General features: G+C 40.6%; 1 protein-coding gene across 10 annotated transcripts in view; it reads left to right on the forward strand.

Moving 5' to 3' along the window:
- Window positions 1-1457: 1457 nt before the first annotated feature.
- Window positions 1458-20265, forward strand: part of LOC124133838 (plasma membrane calcium-transporting ATPase 2-like) — a 189212-nt gene continuing 170404 nt past the window's right edge. For 5 of the 10 annotated variants that reach the window (XM_048397017.1, XM_048397020.1, XM_048397021.1 and 2 more), the window contains exons 1-2: window positions 1458-1676; window positions 17486-17664. The gene's annotated coding sequence lies outside the window, so the exon portion shown is untranslated. The remainder of the gene's footprint in view (window positions 1677-17485; window positions 17665-20265) is intronic. The other 5 variants (XM_048397026.1, XM_048397025.1, XM_048397027.1 and 2 more) reach the window with 3 other exon arrangements.

The following is a 20265-nucleotide window of genomic DNA, read 5'->3' on the forward strand; positions in this document are numbered from 1 at the left end:
ATTGGGTGACGTCATAGTGTCTGCAAAGAGACGATATCTGATATCACACCATTGTAAAGGGTGACGTTGTCAGTGCGTGGAGGATTGATTTGACCTATACAATATGCCAGGTATGCTTTTAAGGTAAATGTGTGTTCATTACGAAAGGGGGTGGGGGTTCGATACAGGGGAAACTAATTTCAGTACTTTCCACAAGAAATGTCACGTATAGGTTAATCTTCTGACGTTCGATTGTTCATATTGTTTGCTGAACGATCCCAAGCAACGTACGTGACGTCATACTGCTCTACTGTTGCGCAATGATGCCATTTCATGGTCGTGACTCATCTTTCGAATTAATCATGGGCCCAGAATACTAGTATTTATCAAGATATAATTGAGATACAACATACTGGATTATCAATGATGGTGAATCAGTTGCGTACGTGACACCATGCAAATGATCTCGCGGGAAGTCCGAGTTAGAATAGATCCACAGCTACCGAAGTATGATTGTCCTTCGGGGCCATAAAATGGATCGGTTGTTAGCTTGATTGAGTGTCATCGTACGACGTGGTATGATGCTCATAATATCAATCACTTGATTTTCTGGACTCGATTATTTATAGGCCATCGCTGGAATTACGACGTTAAACAACAAACAAAACGTTGCGATATTACAACGAAACAAATAAAAACAAATTGACCAAGTAATCTCTGATTAGAATATTCGACCAGAGAGTGTGGTAAACATTTATATGTTTACGATTGTCAGCTTAAATCACACAAATATCGCAGATTACGAGAATTAATATGATTGCTCCTGCTGTTGTTTCAGATTAATGACTAGGCACGAAACACTGTATCAGCCATGTGTTATATGTCTTTGATACTGGGCTTACGCGTGCTAGTTATTTATATGCCAACGAATAATTGAACGGAGACACGGAAGCGTAGATATATGATTTTATATATAGACTAACAAGTTGCAAGATGTTATTTATATGCAATTTGAACACATACACAAATTATTGATCAGGTTTTCACTGATGATGCTATAAGCGACACACAGCAAGGCCGTAGTTAACTTTTTTGACAGGGGTGGGGGGCAAATATTTGTTCAAGTATCACTTGTACCCAACTTGATTCAAATAAAACTGTTTTCTATTAACACCCCCCCCCCCCCCCCGCTCAACACGGCACTGTACAGTATTTGCAAACACGCACCTGTCTAATTTTATCATTGCTCCCAACATAGCTTATATATCCACGTTATGCAACACCAATCATGATATTATATAACAAGTTCAGCCCTTATTTCTGCCATTGAAGATACAGTATCGCCCCGTCTACTCGTGCGTGTTGAATACCGACCATGTCGCTATTGTGTATGCGACTAAGTATCTCGGCAGATGTAATCGTGAATATCATTTTGTTATTTTTAAAGTGCTACGAAGCGTTAAGTCGAGGTATTCTTGACGTGCCGGCGAGATCTCAAACTCAGAGCGCTGGTATTGAGGATATATCGGTTTGACGTACAACTGACATCGGAGGCGGCAAAGCGATTGACGTCACAGCAACTATAGCGATATGCCAATGAATGAATAATGCATTCACAAACCAATCAGAGTTCAGTCCCCTTAGTCACGTGACTATCTCATCCAAGAGGAGTTTTCTCAATTGGAGTGACCTTCAAGGTGAGGCTTTTATTGCCGCTTTAAAGCCCAATTAGGACTGTTTTTTCGTGCAACGTTAAAAGTAATGCTTCATGTACCCGTATACAAAAAATGGTAAGACATTGACCCGTATTTATGCAGTATCGGAAAATTCTACCGGCAACATCAAGTACTCGTATTCCATCATGGCTGAACTGTCTAAACAAGCGTGCAGTTAAGCTCATATAGATATGTTTAGCCGGCGTACGATCACAGTTTATGCTTCGGTGTCAGTTATAACGCTGTTTTGATACTTTTAACCAAACTTGTTTCAATCTTATGGCTACCATATCTCACCGATCGCCATTGAAGTCGCCGCGAGGAGTTAATGTCGTGCCCATATTCCCGGCTGTGTCGGAAATGGGTATTATGATTATCAGGAACTCGTTCCAGGTTCAATCGGAATTGTTTTGACATTTTGTTACATTTGCACATATTCCATAACCAATATGAATTTATTTATCTAACATATGTATTAGAAATGACGCTATTTGTATATAGTCAAGATTAGTCAGTGTTGCATAAAGAGGTCATGTTTATATTTTATTTTTGGCTGTGCCAAACTTGTGACATTTGTATTCGATATTTTTAGATCTAGGTGCTGAAAAAGCGCAAAGGTGGCCCAGAAGGTAGACATTTCGCATATTGCCCCAAACGAAGCAGGCTTATCGTTCTGAATGAAATACATGAATATTTAATGTATCTAAGAAAAGGTTTATTAACATATTTAACTAGAACTAACAGGATATTCTGAAATATTCGTACCAGCAAAGAAAAATTGCCCTGTAACAGATGTATTGTCTATGTCAGTATATACTGTAGAATCTGTTTTCATTTGTATTGTTCAGGCATTTATGTCATGTGTTCGGTTGAATTAGGTTTTCTTAATCTGATAGAATGTCCTCTTTCTGCCAAGGTTGAATTGGTAATTACACATTATAACAGTACTGTATGACTAGATTGTGTATATTGTTTCACTTGGTTATTTGAAACATGTTAAATATTTTGCCACAAATTATTGAAATGTGTAGGCAACGTTTAAAATGGAGTCGATATATGAGGTTTTCTGTCATAGCATTTCACTGTAATTATAGGAGCCTCCAGCTGTTTGATCGGTAACATAACGATTATGGCAAACACCCCCAGACATGTGATTGAATTGAACTGAACACTCTTTATATGCTTTGACAGTTCGAATGAACTGTATGTACCGATGAGGATGATGATGATAATGATGATGATGATTTTGTGTGTGTATAAGGTGTGCAGTTCTCAAACATTAAAAACAGGGTAATGACCCCTGCTGACTGTAGCTCACTAATTATCATCAATTAATGGGTGTAAATTGGTTCATCTAACAATGACCAGTGTTTACACACTGGCATTGCTCTGTCAAGTCACCCAGTGACAGGCATCATGTGAGCTGCAGATGTTTGATTGGTCAGTAGTGTATGATAAACAGTTGAAAAGTTTCTATGACTCAATCAGTCATACCATTTGGAAGGACTGTTATGATTCACTTGCGTATTTGGTGAACCGAACCGTATCGCTTCATGAATTGAATTTGTTATTCATGGTCACAAGAATCAAATATTTACCAAAAAAGACGTGTATTTTAGTTGAACTCATCTGTTATTTATAAAAGTGAGATATGCAAAATGGAATATATACAAACCATGTAGAAGCGTAATTTGTGTCGGTTTGGCAAGGCCCCTTTTGGTACTATTTTTCCCTCTGCGAAAAGACATTACCATCTGATTACCGAGATCACGTAACACCTGAGTACCAGTAAAAAAATCTGAACTGAATTTAATCCTATTATTTCACTATTTATATACCTACTATATATACTACTACCTGGATAAGTGCAGTATATAAATGTATAATAATAATAATTAACACTGACAACATTGTCAAACCATGTCAAATAATTATTTTTTTTATTGTTTCACTGATTATAACACATGATACATCAACTGCTGACTTGTTATTGTATTCGGAATAAATATTCATATTTGTTACCCTGTATTCGTGATACGTATCGTATTTGCCTCATAGTGTATTTGTAGCCCTTCCATTTGGTCGTCGCTATATCAGTGCAATAATCTTGGACGCGACGTTAAACCCAATTTCACCTCACCTCACCTCACCTACTATTTGGTGTGTCATTCTGTGACTTGCAGTGAATTGTATGATGTTCTCAGCCAAAGTATCATGATTAACAGATACCTGATATTTACCTGTAACCACGACCTGTGTATATCCGGGTTAGAATTGGTCTTAGCAACCCATGGTTATCATAAGAATAGACCATCGGGATTGGGTGGTCAGACTCGCTGACTTGATTGATGCATGTCATCATCCCGTTTTCGTGGATCAGTGCTAATGATGTCAATCACTTTTATTGTTTGGACCAGACTCTATTATTTACCGACCACTGTCATATTGCTGCAGTGTTGCTGAGTGCGGTAAACAACAAAGCAAAACCTGGAACCATGAGTATTCAGATCAGACTTTATATGTTTTTATGTGTCATTAATTATCAGTCATGTTCATTATCAAAATAAGTGCATTTCTGCAAATGGCTGATGCAGCATTAAACAATATTTACTCACTCATAAGCCAGACTCTCATTCTAATATATCTATATTCAAGTCAGGGGACTCTCAGTAAGAATTTGGTGCGGTCGGGTAGCCCAGTGGTTAAAGCGTTCGCTTGTCACCCTGAAGACCTGGGTTCGATTCCTGACATGGGTACAATGTGTGAAGCCCATTTCTTGTGTCCCCCGTTGTGATATTGCTGGAATATTGCTAAAAGTGGCATAAAACCATACTCGCTCGCTCACTCACTCACTCACTCACTCACTCACTCAGTAAAAATTTGAGTGTGTGGGTGGGTAGGTGCAGGTGTGGGTGGATGGGTGTATTGAATACACTATTCACTTATTTTCATAACATTACACCTGCTCAAGAGACTTATGTCCGTTATAGATGGTGATTTCAATATTAGACCAACCACTGACACTCAGAACGTGTGTATTTCCTACCAGAATAGAAATGCCAGATATATGAACAGCTATGCATTTTTGTCGCGTCAATTTGTGTCCTCCTCAATTTGTACACACCATTTTGCATCCTGTCAAACCCTGATATAGACTTCCCCACCATTGCTGTGGGAATGGGATTCACAGTTAACTAGCTGTCCAGTCTGGTGACTTCCTGAGAGAGGCTGGAGGTGGTTGAGTCCCATTTTGCTGTGTCCCCATTTGCCTAAACCCCAGTTTGCTTCATAGTAATTGAAGGGATGGTGGGGTAGCCAAGTGGTTAAAGCGTTCGCCCGTCACACCGAAGGCCGGGTTCGAGTCCCCACATAGCTGTGAGTTACAACAGCCAACAAATTTGGTGAGTACTAGAGTGTCACAAGACAATGAAACCCGTGAAGATTCCGGGTTTGAATAGGTCTTCAGCAACCCCTACTTGCCGTAAAAGGTGACTATGCTTGTCGTAAAAGGCGAGTAACGGGATCGGGTGGTCAGGCTAGCTGATTTGGTTGATACATGTCATCGATCCCAATTGCGTGGATTGATGCTCATGATGTCAATCACTGGATTGTCTGGTCCAGACTTGATTATTTTACAGACCGCCGTCATATAGCTGGAATATTGCTGAGTGCGGCGTTAAACAACAAACAAACAAAACACAAAACAATGATTATGAGTGTCCTCGGACCTGTTTGCAGACTATTACTTGTGTCAACTTCAGTTGGAAAACCTGGTCATCACGATTATTACTCTGTGGGGACCCAGGCCTGAATAGGTCCCAAGGTTTATTGCTTGATGCAAGACTAATGGGCGACTAAATTGGATCAAGTGGTCAGGGCTGGTGTTAAAGGTGAAATGATACACTACAATACATAGGCTTTGATACAATACACATACAGACCTATGTCGCATTACATGAGGATGCAGAAATACATATGTTTTACTTAGTGAAAGAATAACCTGATCTAATGTACAAAACATTCATTAGTCTACACAGAGGATAACAGCCTATACAACATACAACAGTCTATACAACACAACAGTATACAGAACATACAATAGTATACACAATGTACAACTGTCTACAAAATGTACAACTGTATACAGAACACAACAGTTTACACAATGTACAACTGTCTACACAATGTACAACTGTATACACAATGTACAACTGTATACATAACACAACAGTTTACACAATGTACAACTGTTTCCACAATGTACAACTGTCTACACAATATACAACTGTCTACACAACGTACAACTGTCTACACAATGTACAACTGTCTACAAAATGTACAACTGTATACAGAACACAACAGTTTACACAATGTACAACTGTCTACACAATGTACAACTGTATACACAATGTACAACTGTATACATAACACAACAGTTTACACAATGTACAACTGTTTCCACAATGTACAACTGTCTACACAATATACAACTGTCTACACAACGTACAACTGTCTACACAATGTACAACTGTCTACACAATGTACAACTGTATACAGAACACAACAGTTTACACAATGTACAACTGTTTCCACAATGTGCAACAGTCTTCACAATGTACAACTGTATTCAGAACACACAACAGTTTACAAAATGTACACTGTATGCATAGTGTACAATGCATAATGTGTCAATATAACTGTTATTCAACACATTCGTGACCAACTCGTGTTATTCCAGGACAAGCCGAATAGCGACTCGTGGCCATTTTTGCGACCGGGTTCCGTCTTAGCGCAAACGGGCATACCTAAAACAATTGTCAACTCGTTGCGTAATGGTTCACACATTTTCCCCATATATTATTTATATTTAAGATGCAATGTAAAGCGCATCGGGACGTGCGGAATTATACAGTATGATTGAACACATTTAACTGTGTCTTTGGTATATTTTTAGATACAAGACATATGTAAAATCAAAATTATTTCTGAGGGATTCTTTGACAAAGAACTTGAAATCATACGCGCATTCTGATTGGTTTGTCGTATTTTCGCGCATAACATTCATCGATAGGGGGACGAGTCTTCTTGCAGGTTACGGAAAGGGGCGAATGGTGACGAATGTTATTCAACAGTGTAACCTAACAATGGCTTGGTAGTGTGAAGTGGCAACGACTGAGTATCAAAAATGGTGATGTTTGGACTGTAATACTGATCAATATTTGCATGTATCATAAATAATTATATTGTACAACATCCCAATGAACCTCTGCCCCTGTCTGGCTTCCGACTAGGTTTAACCCCTAGGCCTTTAATTGTGTGGATTACGGTATTTATTTCAATGAGGGCCTAGGCTATTGTTTGTACTTGGTATTACCTTGAGAAATCTGAGAAGCTCAGTTCACAGGACTGCAGTTGGCATAGCTGTAATTCACTTGGTCGGCTCTATATATAAGTGTTACATAAGACATTGGGAGTTACTGATAGTGAAAAGTGATTATTGCCAAAATTATCTACAAAATATTACACCTCAATTTCTGCAAGGCTGAATGGACAGCATTGTATGTATGGGTTTTAGATCGGCCCATACTTTATAACCCATGGTAGTTGACAAGACTGCTTTCAACATTGTTCAAAATAAAGTTCACTTTTTTGTTGAGTTTTACAAACATAAATGCAATCTGATATTTTCTCTGTTAAAAGTAGGGGCGGTCGGGTAGCCCAGTGGTTAAAGTGTTCGCTTGTCACCGAAGGCCCGGGTTCGATTCCTCACATGGGTACAATGTGTGATGCCCATTTCTGGTGTCCCTCCGCCGTGATATTGCTGGAATATTGCTAAAAGCGGCATATAACCGTACTCACTTAGGCCTACTCTGTTTATAGCATCACGTCAGTGAAATCCTGCAGTGTATTTTGGTATTCTACCGTTGTTTTGTCTGTATCAGACCGCCTCCGTGGTCTACTGGTAGAGCGTCCCCCCGGAGAGTGGAAGGTCCGGGGTTCGATCCCCGGCCGCGTCATACCAAAAGACATTAAAAGATGGTACTTGTTGTTACCCTGTCTGGCGCTCGGCATTAAGGGGCTAAAACAAGGACTGGTCGGCTTGGAATCAGTATACTGTGTCTGAGTGGGGTGTTCATGTTAAACTGTGGCATGGTATCTCAGTGAGCTAGCACTATAAATCGGTCCGGACTAGTACAAACAGCCACACACTCACAAACGTGCATGCACATCACTATATAAGTGCAATAATCTTGGACGCGATGTTAAACCCCATTTCACCTCACCTCATTTGTCTGTATCAATCACCAATAAAGCTGATTTGTAAGTTAATAAAAATGAGAGAGAAAGTATTAATTTTTGACTCCGGTTGGTTGATCAGTCTGAAAACTGGTCATTAGTTCTTGCTATCAATGAAAAAATGGTACTTATGGTAAAAATATGTATTTGTAAGTTAGTAAATTCAGCTGATGTAATATCAGTATGTGATAAATATTGGGCAGTAATTTGTTACAATAACTCTACATACTGCAGATCTTCTGAAGTTCTCCATGGTCTAGTGGATATAGCCTCTGCCCTGAGAGCAGAAGGACGGTGGTTAGATTCCTGGCTGTGTCATACAAAAATATGTTAAAAGATGGTACTTGTTGTTGCCCTGGAAATAGCCTAGACTTGTTTAAGCGCTGATCACTATATCTATTAGTACATTTGATTGTTCCAGCATTGCTCAATTTCAAATCACTTTTATCAGCTCTACATTGAAATTGGAATTGATGTGCTTGTTGTTTAGGTATAATTTTCCAGATGTTTCAGAAGGGTAATTTCTGATAAAGTTAAAGGTTTCGTTATGGAGTGAAGTTTCCAGTGGACCAGTGTATTTGTCCAGTGGACTTTGTTTGTTCCGTGGACCAGCGTATTTGTCAAGTGGACCTGTGTATTTATCCAGTGGACCTTGTTTGTTCCGTGGATCTTGTTTGTTCCGTGGACCAGCGTATTTGTCCAATGGACCAGCGTATTTGTCCTGTAGACTTTGTTTGTTCCGTGGACCAGCGTATTTGTCCAATGGACCTGTGTATTTATCCAGTGGACTTCGTTTGTCCAATGGACCTGTGTATTTATCCAGTGGACTTCGTTTGTCTAGTGGACCAGCGTATTTGTCCAGTGGACAAGCTGATTGCACAGGATAATATTCGCATACATCAGTTGGTCAGCTTGCATGTTGATGTGATATACATTAATTATTGTTCATGTAACTCATCCAGCAATAAAATATTTGATATCATTGTTATCAATTTCATAATTAAAATCAGCTTGACGTCTATTTCCCTGTGGGCATTCTGATGGGAATGGCTCTCATGCTTGTAAAAGCCAAATCAAGTAATGTGTAAATATGTGACTACAAGAGCAACATCATTGACACTGAGGCTTGTCGATAGTTTCTTGCCCTTCAGGGGGCGGTCGGGTAGCCTGGTGGTTAAAGCGTCTGCTCGTCACGCCGGAGACCCGGGTTCAATTCCCGACATGGGTACAATGTGTGAAGCCCATTTCTGGTGTCCACTGCTGTGATATTGCTGAAATATTGCTAAAAGCAGCTTAAAACCATACTCACTCACTCACTGGGGGCATGGGTGGCCCTGTCGTTTAAGGTGCCACCCTTTGTCTGTCAGCACCAATCCTGTTAACTCGTAAATTTCACCCAGTGGTAAGCATCTATGATGGGCTTTCCAAAGCTTCCCTAACCCTTGCTGTGCTCATGGTGAACATGGGTGGATCAGAGGTTGAGGGTGCTGCAATTTTCTGTACGGAGTTACTTCTCTTAGCCATGCCGGATCTGCTTGTTTGAATCCCAGATTTGCCTCTGTTATGAGGTCCTTCATCATTCCCTACAAGGGTACAATGTGTGAAGCCCATTCCAAGTGTCCCCCGATGTGATATTGCTGGAATATTGTCAAAAGCAGTGTAAGCCTCACTCACTCACTCACTCACTCACTCCATATCCAAGGTAAGAATTGGTCCTATGCTGGTTGTAAGATGTGATCAAATGGATCAGGTTTTCAGACTCGGTGACTTGGTTCCATGTCATTATAGCCCAAGGAAGGCAAGGAATGGTGCTCACAATATCAATCACTGGATTGTGTGGTCCAGACTCGATTATTTACAGGCTGGGGTCATGTGCCTGGAATATTGCTGACTGTGGCATCAAACAATGACTCAATCCACATTGTCATGTAACCTCTGTATCCATGGTCCTGGGTCCTTTTTTGTCCGTGGCCAAACCAAACCAAACTGGCCCAGGAATGTTTGTTTGTTGTCTAACGCCGCACTCAGCAATATTCCAGCTATATGACGGTGGTCTTAAAATAATCGAGTCTGGACCTGACAGTCCAGTGATTGACATTATGAGCATCGATCCACGCAATTGGGATACGATGACATGCATCAACCAAGTCAGCGAGTCTGACCACCCGATCTCATTAGTCACTTCTTACCTTCTTCTTTCCTTACAATACCCGTGAAGATCCAGGGCAGAATAGGCCCTCAGCAACCCATGCTTGCCGTAAAAGGCGACTATGCTTGTCGTAAAAGGTGACTAACGTGATCGGGTGGTCAGGCTCGTTGACTTGGTGGACACAGTCGCCTTTCAAGGCAAGCATAGGTTGCTGAAGACCTATTCTAACCCGGATCTTCACGGGTTGCCAAGGAAAGTGGTCAGTATTGATAGCCCCATTGATTAATTGATCCTGTGGGTAATGCCAGGGTGTCAACTGCTGGCCTTATGCTCATTAGGACCCTCGTTTGTTCATGCTGAAATCCCCACAGCCATTTCAGTACAGATAGACAGTATCATGACCGAAATCTATAGGAATAAGGGCCTACCCATTGGCTTTGTTAATAACATGTGCCAGGTCATTCTTGTTTGATAATCCTTCAGCGATGGCACAGCTGAGACGCTGGCCCGAGGGGACTGATGACCATATATGGGCGTCTAGACAGGCCACATGTCTGGATCCCGGTAGTCATCACTACAAGATCAGTGGTTAGGAAAATACTATAAGTAGGACCATGGATGGAAGTGCTCAATGAATGGCAACAGTTTGTTAACAAATATCTTCTTGAATTGCTGCTTGTTACAATTAGCTCGAGACCAGTGGGGATTCTGGGTAAGAATACAGCTGCCCAGCAGGCTTTGCTTGTAAGGGCAAGGATAGCCACTAGTCCATTTGTCAGAGACTAGTGAGGTGAGGTGAAATGGGGTTTAACGTCGCGTCCAAGATTATTGCACTTATATAGCGACGTGCATATGTGTGTGTGGCTACTTGTATAGTCCGGACTGATGCCGATTTATAGTGCTAGCTCACTGAGATACCATGCCGCAGTTTAACATGAATACCCCACTCAGACACAGTATACTGACTCCGAGCCGACCACTCCTTGTTTTAGCCCCTTAATGCCGAGCGTCAGACAGGGTAACAACAAGTACCATCTTTTAACATCTTTTGGTTTGACGCCGTCGGGGTTCGAACCCCGGACCTTCCACTCTCCGGGCGGACACTCTACCATTAGACCACGAAGGCGGTTAGAGACTAGTGAAAATCTAGAGGGACTAGTTGTTTTCTGCCTAAATCTAGTTATTTTAAATCACCACTTGTCCAAAATGTGTAAGATGTGACGATGTGACAGAGGTTCTCAGCTGGCCACAAGGAACCCCGGGTAGGAGAGTGATTGGCTTCATACGACCGAGACATATTTATATTGTAATCTAGGCTTCTAATCTTATCAAGCCGGCAAATTGTATTTTGTAACTCGGCCGCAAGAAAAACACATAAACTGTCTCCCCATTTTGCCGCTATTAAAAAAACAAGACTGAAGCCAGTTTACTCTGCGCAGCACTTGACGGCTTCACTGTTCGAAGCTCTGTTGTTTTGGTTTGAGAACTGAATCAGGCACATGACGTCACACACGGACATTATTTACTGCATGATTTAACAACACAGCACCATCAACCTACTGTCCCTTTGTCGAAAGGGGGCGGTCAGGTAGCCTAGTGGTTAAAGCGTTCGCTCGTCACGCCAAAGACCCGGGTTCGATTCCCGACATGGGTACAATGTGTGAAGCCCATTTCTGGTGTCCCCCGCCGTGATATTGCTGGAATATTGCTAAAAGCGGCGTTAAACCATACTCACTCACTACTCACCCTTTGACAAAAAAGTGCTTGACCACAAGGAAATGTCCTCGTCCTGCCCGATTTTCGAACCGTGGTTTACTTTACAAGGACTTGTGTTGGGGGCGTGCATTTCGGATTTGCATTGTATCAAGTACACGGCCTCCTCGCTCATGATTCAAATAATCAATTCATAATATTATGTAATAAGAAATATGGATCTGGCCTAATATATAATGTCAAGTGTAAATTATTGGGTATGTTTGCCATTAGGTTCAATTTTCTCTATGGTTGATTTGTGAATGTGACATGATGTGAAACATGCCGAACATGAGTTTTATCTGTTTGCTGAAGTTGAAATTATGCGCCCACAGATGCCTATTTGCTTGTAGCCATGTTATGCTTCATGATATATGGGACCCTTGGTGATTCTGGGTAAGAATATTGGTTTACTTCAGCTTACGATTGTTGTAAGAATGCATGGATCAATGCTCATGATGAAAATCGTCGGATTGTGGAAGCCAAACTTGATTATTTACGGCCGTCACATAGCTGGTATGTTGCAGCTGGTATTAAGCTTTAAACAACAAAATCTACAAAAAATTGTAGACATATGGTAGAGTATGGTAGAATTGTTCCGTCCAACAATTGCTTTAAGACTTTTTTCTTCAAGCTAGCAAAGTGTACATGTATTGACATTGTACAACCTTCCAGTGGTTTGTATGTTAAAGCGTGGGTGTTTTCAACCATGGCAATAGGTACTGTTAAGTTTTTCAAGGCCAATAGATGGTGACAATCGCTTATCCAGACCATGAAATTCCTTCACTGGCATTGGCAAATCAATTGTTGCCATGACTACCAGATTCTGATATTTTGGCACCACTGAGTTCTGTTGATCAAGACTTTGTGTATAAATTGGAAATAATTCTGCTGAAGCTAGCAGTAATGCCAGGGAACTGTCCTGTTTCCTCGTACATACTTTCACGAACATGAAAGTGTATGAAAGAAAAATATCACCTTTCTCGGAGCACTTACTTGCCAGGATTGGTTTTAGAATTGTACATTCTGGCAGGGTCTGGGCAGAAGATTATTCTGTGAAATCATATGTGCTGTATCTATCATTGATGTTTGACCAATCAGATAGAAAATATGGAACTACTGAAGGCGATTGTATTGTAACCCCGTAAATAATTCTGATGGAACTGTTGTCATCTATCTACTAATTTTCAAGGTGTATTGTCAGATGTGCATGTGAAACTCATCACACTTTGAGCTTGTTATTGTTCTAACAGAGCATGTCGGGAAGAGAATCTGACACAACATGTATGTTGTGCCAAAACAATCAGATCCCCAAATCATCCTGAATTTTCTTTATTTCCAGTACAGTCTTTAAATGTGTGAATACTTGATTTCTACCTACCTTTGGTTTCAAGGTCACTGGGTACAATGTGTGAAGCCATTTTCTGGTGTTCCTCATTGTAATATTGCTAGAATATTGCTCAAAGCGGCATAAAATCATATTCACTCACTCAGTCACTTCAAGGTCTCTGAAATGAGGATGGATGGGTTGGTGGGTGAGAATTATACGCGAATAACTAAGTCTTGTGCACATTGATCAATCGGAAGAGGTGCTAATTGGGATTGTTCACGTGGAATACGGTATCCTCAATCAGTTATCAATGTCCCAGTCTGTCTGGTCAAGTTTTGAATCTAAAAAGGCAAAAACTTATGCTGTACAATTGTTAATTGTGTTTACCGTATTCGACGTAATAAGTGTCCCGCTCTAATAAGCATGATAAGCGCCCACGGCGATATTTGCTAATATATTGGCAAGTGAACAATTCCAATTAGCACCCCTTCCGATTGATCAATGTACACAAGACTTATTTATTCGTGTATAATACGCACTCGTGTGTTATATGCACCCTTAATTATGGGCAATTAAATTCTGGAAAATATATCTGTCGTATATAAACATTTCAGGCTGTCAGCATAAACCATGAAATTTATCTGTTTTTTCCACCAAAATAATATTCTAATAAGAGCCCCCTATTTCTAATTTTGAGAGCGCCCTGGGCGCTTATTACGTCGAATACGGTATGTCACTCACTAGTGCAGTCTTGCCGCTGGCTTTTGAAACTGCCAGTCCTTGTGGATGGTCAACTCTAAAAATTACCAGTTCCAACTTTCAACAAATAAAAAAACCATGAAAATTATTTGGTTTTAATTCTTTCAACATCATGTTCAGTGCAAAGATGTCATCTCTGAAGTAACTTAGATCTGTACACCATTCGCACAAACTTCAGTCACAATTTTCTCTTCTTTTATTTTTAATATTTCGAGACGAAGTCGCTACAAATGGATATTTAACCTAGAAATAGACAAGGGGAAACCCTGATGGTATCAGACAAGCTGACTTTGTACGATAAATGTACTTATCATCCAAAACTGGCTCCCACAGGAGATATCTACACTGTAGATATTACATCACAATGCTTTGCAGACCATTGTGACGCCACTGGTTACCATGACGTCACAATCAAATGACATCACTAGTGGCTCTGCTACTGAAGCTGTTAGCAGTACTTTTTTACTTTTTTTTCAACAAATTGAAAAAGCTGGAAGAATGATGTTGGATGATAAATAAAATCTCACCCTTGTGTCTTTTGATATCAAATATATCAACACTCGTTTTATAAAAGTGGAAAAAAATCCTTGGCAAGCATCGGAATTTTTCCACTTTTATCAATTTGTGTTGATATATTTGATATCAAAAGACACTCGGGGGAGATTCTCTACTTATATGAATATCACCTAAATTTTTCGGTAAAGAACTGGTAATTACTGGTAAATGGGAGCGCTGTAGTGTTTGAAATTAAGGGAGTCTTAGTGTCCATGAGGTTTGCGATGAAATATTTAAATCAAGACAACCCTAAATCTTCAGGTTGAAACCCTGGGCCATGACAGAACCCCTTGCTTTTCATAATTAATTTAGGGGCGGTTGAGTAACCTAGTGGTTAAAGTGTTCGCTCGTCACGCCGAAGACCCGGGTTCGATTCCCGACATGGGTACAATGTGTGAAGCCAATTTCTGGTGTCCCCCTCCGTGATATTGCTGTAATATTGCTAAAAGCAGCGTAAAACCATACTCACTCACTCATAATTAATTTATAACAGTGTGACATGATACAGATGTTGTCTTGGTTGATGCATGTCATCATATCCCAACTGTATAGATTGATGCTCATGATATCAATCATTGGATTGTCTGGTCCAGACTCCATTATTTACAGACCACCGTCATAGAGCTGGAATATTGCTGAGTGCGGCGTTAAACAACAAACAAACAACAAACGAACACACATATTCACCGTATTAAGCATATCAGTTTTGTACTTTTAACCTTGGGTTTGTCAAGGACTCTTGGCTTTCCTGGTAAAGTTTAATGTATTCACATACCATGCCTACATAACCATGCCTACATAACCATATCCATCTGCCTCATTGCATATGCAGTAACATGTTTCTTGTTAATTATTAGTGGTTTTTCATCATGCTCATAAAAGATATAAATTCTAAGGCCTAGTTTTGAAGGTTTATTTAGGAGGCCCAATTACACGTAGTAATTTATATGCTGTATGAAGGCCATGACAAACATTGACAAGCAGTTATAGCTCACGGCAAACTCAAGCACTCAACTGTGACAAACTTGGGACTCGACTGTGTCAGTTGACTGTAGAACCTAGCATGAACTCTATATTTATCATGTCCATTTTGAACCGACCCGGCCTTCCTCCCCCCTATCTGTGAATATAGTCACCGGTATTGTGAAATACCAACAAATCATTGTCTGTGATGAAGCAATATCTAGGCTGGATATATCTTTGTGTGTCAAGATATTTTTGTGGCCGTGTGTCGTCACCAGGCCAACCGTGTTTGACTTCTTGTACTGTAGGGGAGACCCGTGCTGGCCCAGGGTCGGCCAATGCCTGGCCTCCTCACTGTCAGTTAATCATTAAAGGAAGAACCGCCAAATCTATTTCTGGTCCAGATATGACAGTGAATAAGCGTGTGACGTATGTGCCTGAATGACAACAGAAAACAGCGTGTTGAATTACTCTGTATGTGTGTGTGTTGGGCCAAAGGTTATCTAGTGACGTTATTCTTGTCTCCTTAAGGAAGGTGTTGTAGTGTTTTCAAGATAAGAATATATTCATGGTAAATACACAGGCATCTATAAATACAGGCTAGTGTACAAACGGAACTTGTTAAATAAAAGTTTTCAGCCCTGTGTAATCTGAAGTGAACAGTTAAACGGTAAGGAGACAGTGCTAACAATGTTTGAATATTAGACTTTTCTCTTGGCTTTGTTTTCAATTGGTTCTTGTGTTAGTATATGAACCATACTTTTCAACATTTGTAAAATACCAAAATTGTTGGTTTTTTTAAAGGTGTAGTGCTTTGCAAATGTTGAGTGGTTAATTATTAGCAAAGCACCTATGTAATTCCCAATTTTGATTTTTACCATGTTTTTTCAGGTGAACAATTGACTTGCCTTTGCGTGTGTTTGTGACAAGTCCCACTGGTGGTGCAGGATATGCTCACCTTTTCGCAAACACCTGGTATCATCACTATTTAATAGTGATTCTACCTTGTAACATGGCCAGAATTGTAAAATGGTTTCTGCTTTTAGTAGACATTTCTTACGATTATGGAGATGTTTTTGGTAGCTATTATTGAACAAAGAGAATTGAACAAGACCCAAGCTAGTAGCTGAGGTCACAGAATGGGGCATTTAGTGTTTGCTTTTAGATTTGTTTGTTTGTGGTTAAATGCCACACACAGCCATATTTCAGCTAGATGACGTCAGTCTCTTATGAGAGTCCAGTGATCGACATGACCATCAATCTACCCATTAGGGATACGATGACATGCATCAACCCAGTCCGTGAGCCTGTCCACCTGATCCCATTAGTCACTTCTTACCTTCTTCCTGTGAAGATCCAGGGTAGAATAGGCCTTCACCAACCTTTGCTTGCTGTAGATAGCGACTATGCTTGTCGTAAGAGGCGACTAGTGGGATCGGATGGTCAGGCTCGCTGACTTTGCGTGGATCGATGCTCATGATGTCAATCACTGGATTGTCTGGTCCAGACTTGATTATTTACAGACCGCTGTCACATAGCTGGAATATTGCTGAGTGTGGCATTAAACAACAAACAAGTTAATGAATGAACGAACAAATGATATAGCTGGAATATTGCAGAGTATGGTGTTAAACAACAAACAAACAATCAAACTAACCATACCAATTCTCAAATGATTCTAACCCGCATCTTCACACGATGATTGGATTTGTGTTGGCTTGAGTTAATTTTGCTAAGTCAAGCTGAGCATTGGTGAGGCAAACATTTAATATATGTTTGAAACTTTTGAATATTCTACCATCACTGATGATTCCACAGTATCAATCAATTGCTCTGTGTCCTCTTACAGCATCTTCCAGTTTCAGGATGTGATGTCAATGCAATGATATTTTCAACTGACATTTACTTGCAAAAATGATGTGACATTATGAACATGGGGACCTACTTTTCCTCACGCCTACAAGCTTAATGTGTTTTTATTTTCAGGATAAACGGAGAGGACAATGTATACTGAGTGATACTGAAGCCCATGTGACAGTGGTGCCGCACTGAGCGTGGAGATATTGTCGTTATTCCCCACTGTGTTCTTCACTCCACATACCACCTCATTGACCAATCAACACTGAGTGGACCAGTCCACTCACTGGAGACCCTCTAAACTGCTGGTAAGTGGATGTGTTTTTTGTAACTATTGTATTGTTGCTCAATATAGAAATCTACCTTGCTATGTGAGGACTCCTCTGTCAAACAGGACTCCTTCCTATAATCTGATTCCAAAATTTCTCATAGTTTTTTTTGGGGGGGGGTGGGGGGTTGAGGTGTGGGGTGTTAAGGGTGTGAGATGTGGGGTGTTAGGGGTGTGGGGTGTTAGGGGTGTGAGGTGTAGTTGCTTTACTCATAATGCTGAGGGACGGGATTCAAATCCCACATGGGTTCAATGTGTAAATCCTCTCTCTAGCGTCCCCTGCAGAGATATTGCGCAATTCCAACCAACTCACTCACACATTTCAATGGCTTTTTTTTATTCATTTCATTTAAAGGATATGGAATTTACATATTATGTTTTCCCTTTTTTAAAGACGGTTCCATGTAAATCTTAGTAAATGCTTAAGGCCAGGTGTTTTATATTTTTCGGATTACGGACCCGCCGACTTTAATTTTTTAGAAAATGTAATTTTTTATATCTTATTTCCTTTTTTTTCCACACCGATAGCCGTGTTGGCAGTTATTTTATTTGTTATCATCATCTTTTAGTAAACATATGAATTTACCGTTGTAAACTAGTAAAGAGATACATGAATACCCTCCCTTGAAATTGTCCGTGTTATAAGAGGTAGAATTTTTTTTGTTACAAGGGGCTTTATCGTCACAAATGGCGGTCTTTTGAGCACAGAATATGTTCATAAAGTATGGTTGGTATGTTTGTACAAGTATTAAAGCGGAAGATGTGCCTTTGTGTTATTAGTTTTCTTGGTGCTATTTTCTCCGAGGTGTGGCAGAATCTTAGGATTTACGGTCCACCCTGCTTATGTTTATTGGTTTGACAGCACCATACCTGTGCTTGTGGGTTTCACAAAGATAGGAATCTCCTCTAACCCAGGTCTGCCTGCTTGTGTTTGTGCTGAGACAAGGAATAGAGTGCTTGGGACCCGTTCCAAGTGAGGTCTGCCTTCTTGTATTTGTACGGAAACAAGCAGTAATTGTTTCTTTGTTGTTTGACGTTCCTTTTAGCAATATTCCATCTATATAATGGCGGTCTGTAAATAATCAAATCTGGACCAGACAATCCAGTGATTGACATCATCATCATCATCATCATCATCGTTATCATCATCGTCGTCGTCGTCGTCGTCGTCGTCATCATCGTTATCATCATCGTCGTTATCATCATCATCGTTATCATCATCATGATCATCACCATCATCATCACCATCATCGTCGTTATCATCATCATCATCATCATCATCATCTTCATCTTCATCGACCTATCAACTGGGATACGATGACATGCATTAGCCAAGGAGACAACCAATGGCCTTAGTCCTGCACCATGACTGTGGAATATATTTATTTTATGAAGAAACAAACAATCTAGATATATATGCAAAAAGCAAATCTAGCCACCGCTAGCTAGCTCTAGTCCACATCAGCATCGGGTCGAGTTGAGAAGGGTATTGTTTAATATAAGATTTCATAGACTAAATGTTAGTCTACCAATGGCCTGTTTGGGACTTATTTCAACCCACGGCCATGTCTGTCTTCTTGTGTTTGTACTGAGACAAGAAACAGAGTGCTTGTGTCGTACTCTCACCCAGGTCTGCCTCCCTGCGTTTGTACTGAGAGCACAAGTCTGTCGTGGGCATGTTCAATGTTAGTTTTTGAGGATGAAGTTATACCTTGAAAATGTGTTGTAGTATTTTTCACAAATGTCCTGGAGAGATGGGAACACCGTGGTCCTGCCCTGCCATGTTAATGGTGATGTTGGTGATGTATTGTTTTTGTCAGGAGGGCCTTCCATTGGTCACGTCTTACGAGCATTCAGTACATTCGACAGCTTGTTGGTTGGAAGTTGTGGAGGACACTCCGTGTCTGTGTGGAGGGACGGAGGTCAGGGGGGTGCTGTGCTGTGTTCCAGGGGCAACTGTCCCCCTCTGTTTAACAACACATTTCCTGTGTGCAGTGGCAGTTGGACTTGGATCACTGGGCCAGGGTTGAAATAGATTTTCTGATGATTTATTTTGTTTTGGGATAATTTTTGAATGCCCATTTCTGGCCTACATCTTGGTGTTGTAATTAGTGTGAAATATTCACATATTTTCTCTGCAATGAGGGAAGTTAATAGCTGCTAGTTTGATGTACTCAATGTAGGTTGGACAAGTTGGTTCTGAATAACTTGCTAATGTTGCACATGATGCTGGTGACAGTGTTTGCTAATGTTGCACATGACGCTGGTGACAGTGTTTGCGTATATTGCACATGACGCTGGTGTCAGTGTTTGCTGATGTTGCACATGACGCTGGTGTCAGTGTTTGCTGATGTTGCCCATGACGCTGGTGTCAGTGTTTGCTAATGTTGCACATGACGCTGGTGACAGTGTTTTCTGATGTTGCCCATGACGCTGGTGTAAGTGTTTGCTGATGTTGCCCATGATGATGGTGTCAGTGTTTGATGATGTTGCCCATGACGCTGGTGTCAGTGTTTACTGATGTTGCACATGACGCTGGTGTCAGTGTTTGCATATGTTGCCCATGACGCTGGTGTCAGTG

The sequence above is a fragment of the Haliotis rufescens genome, unplaced genomic scaffold (genome assembly GCF_023055435.1).
Source record: "Haliotis rufescens isolate VD_foot unplaced genomic scaffold, xgHalRufe1.0.p SCAF_16, whole genome shotgun sequence".
NCBI lineage: Eukaryota > Metazoa > Mollusca > Gastropoda > Lepetellida > Haliotidae > Haliotis > Haliotis rufescens.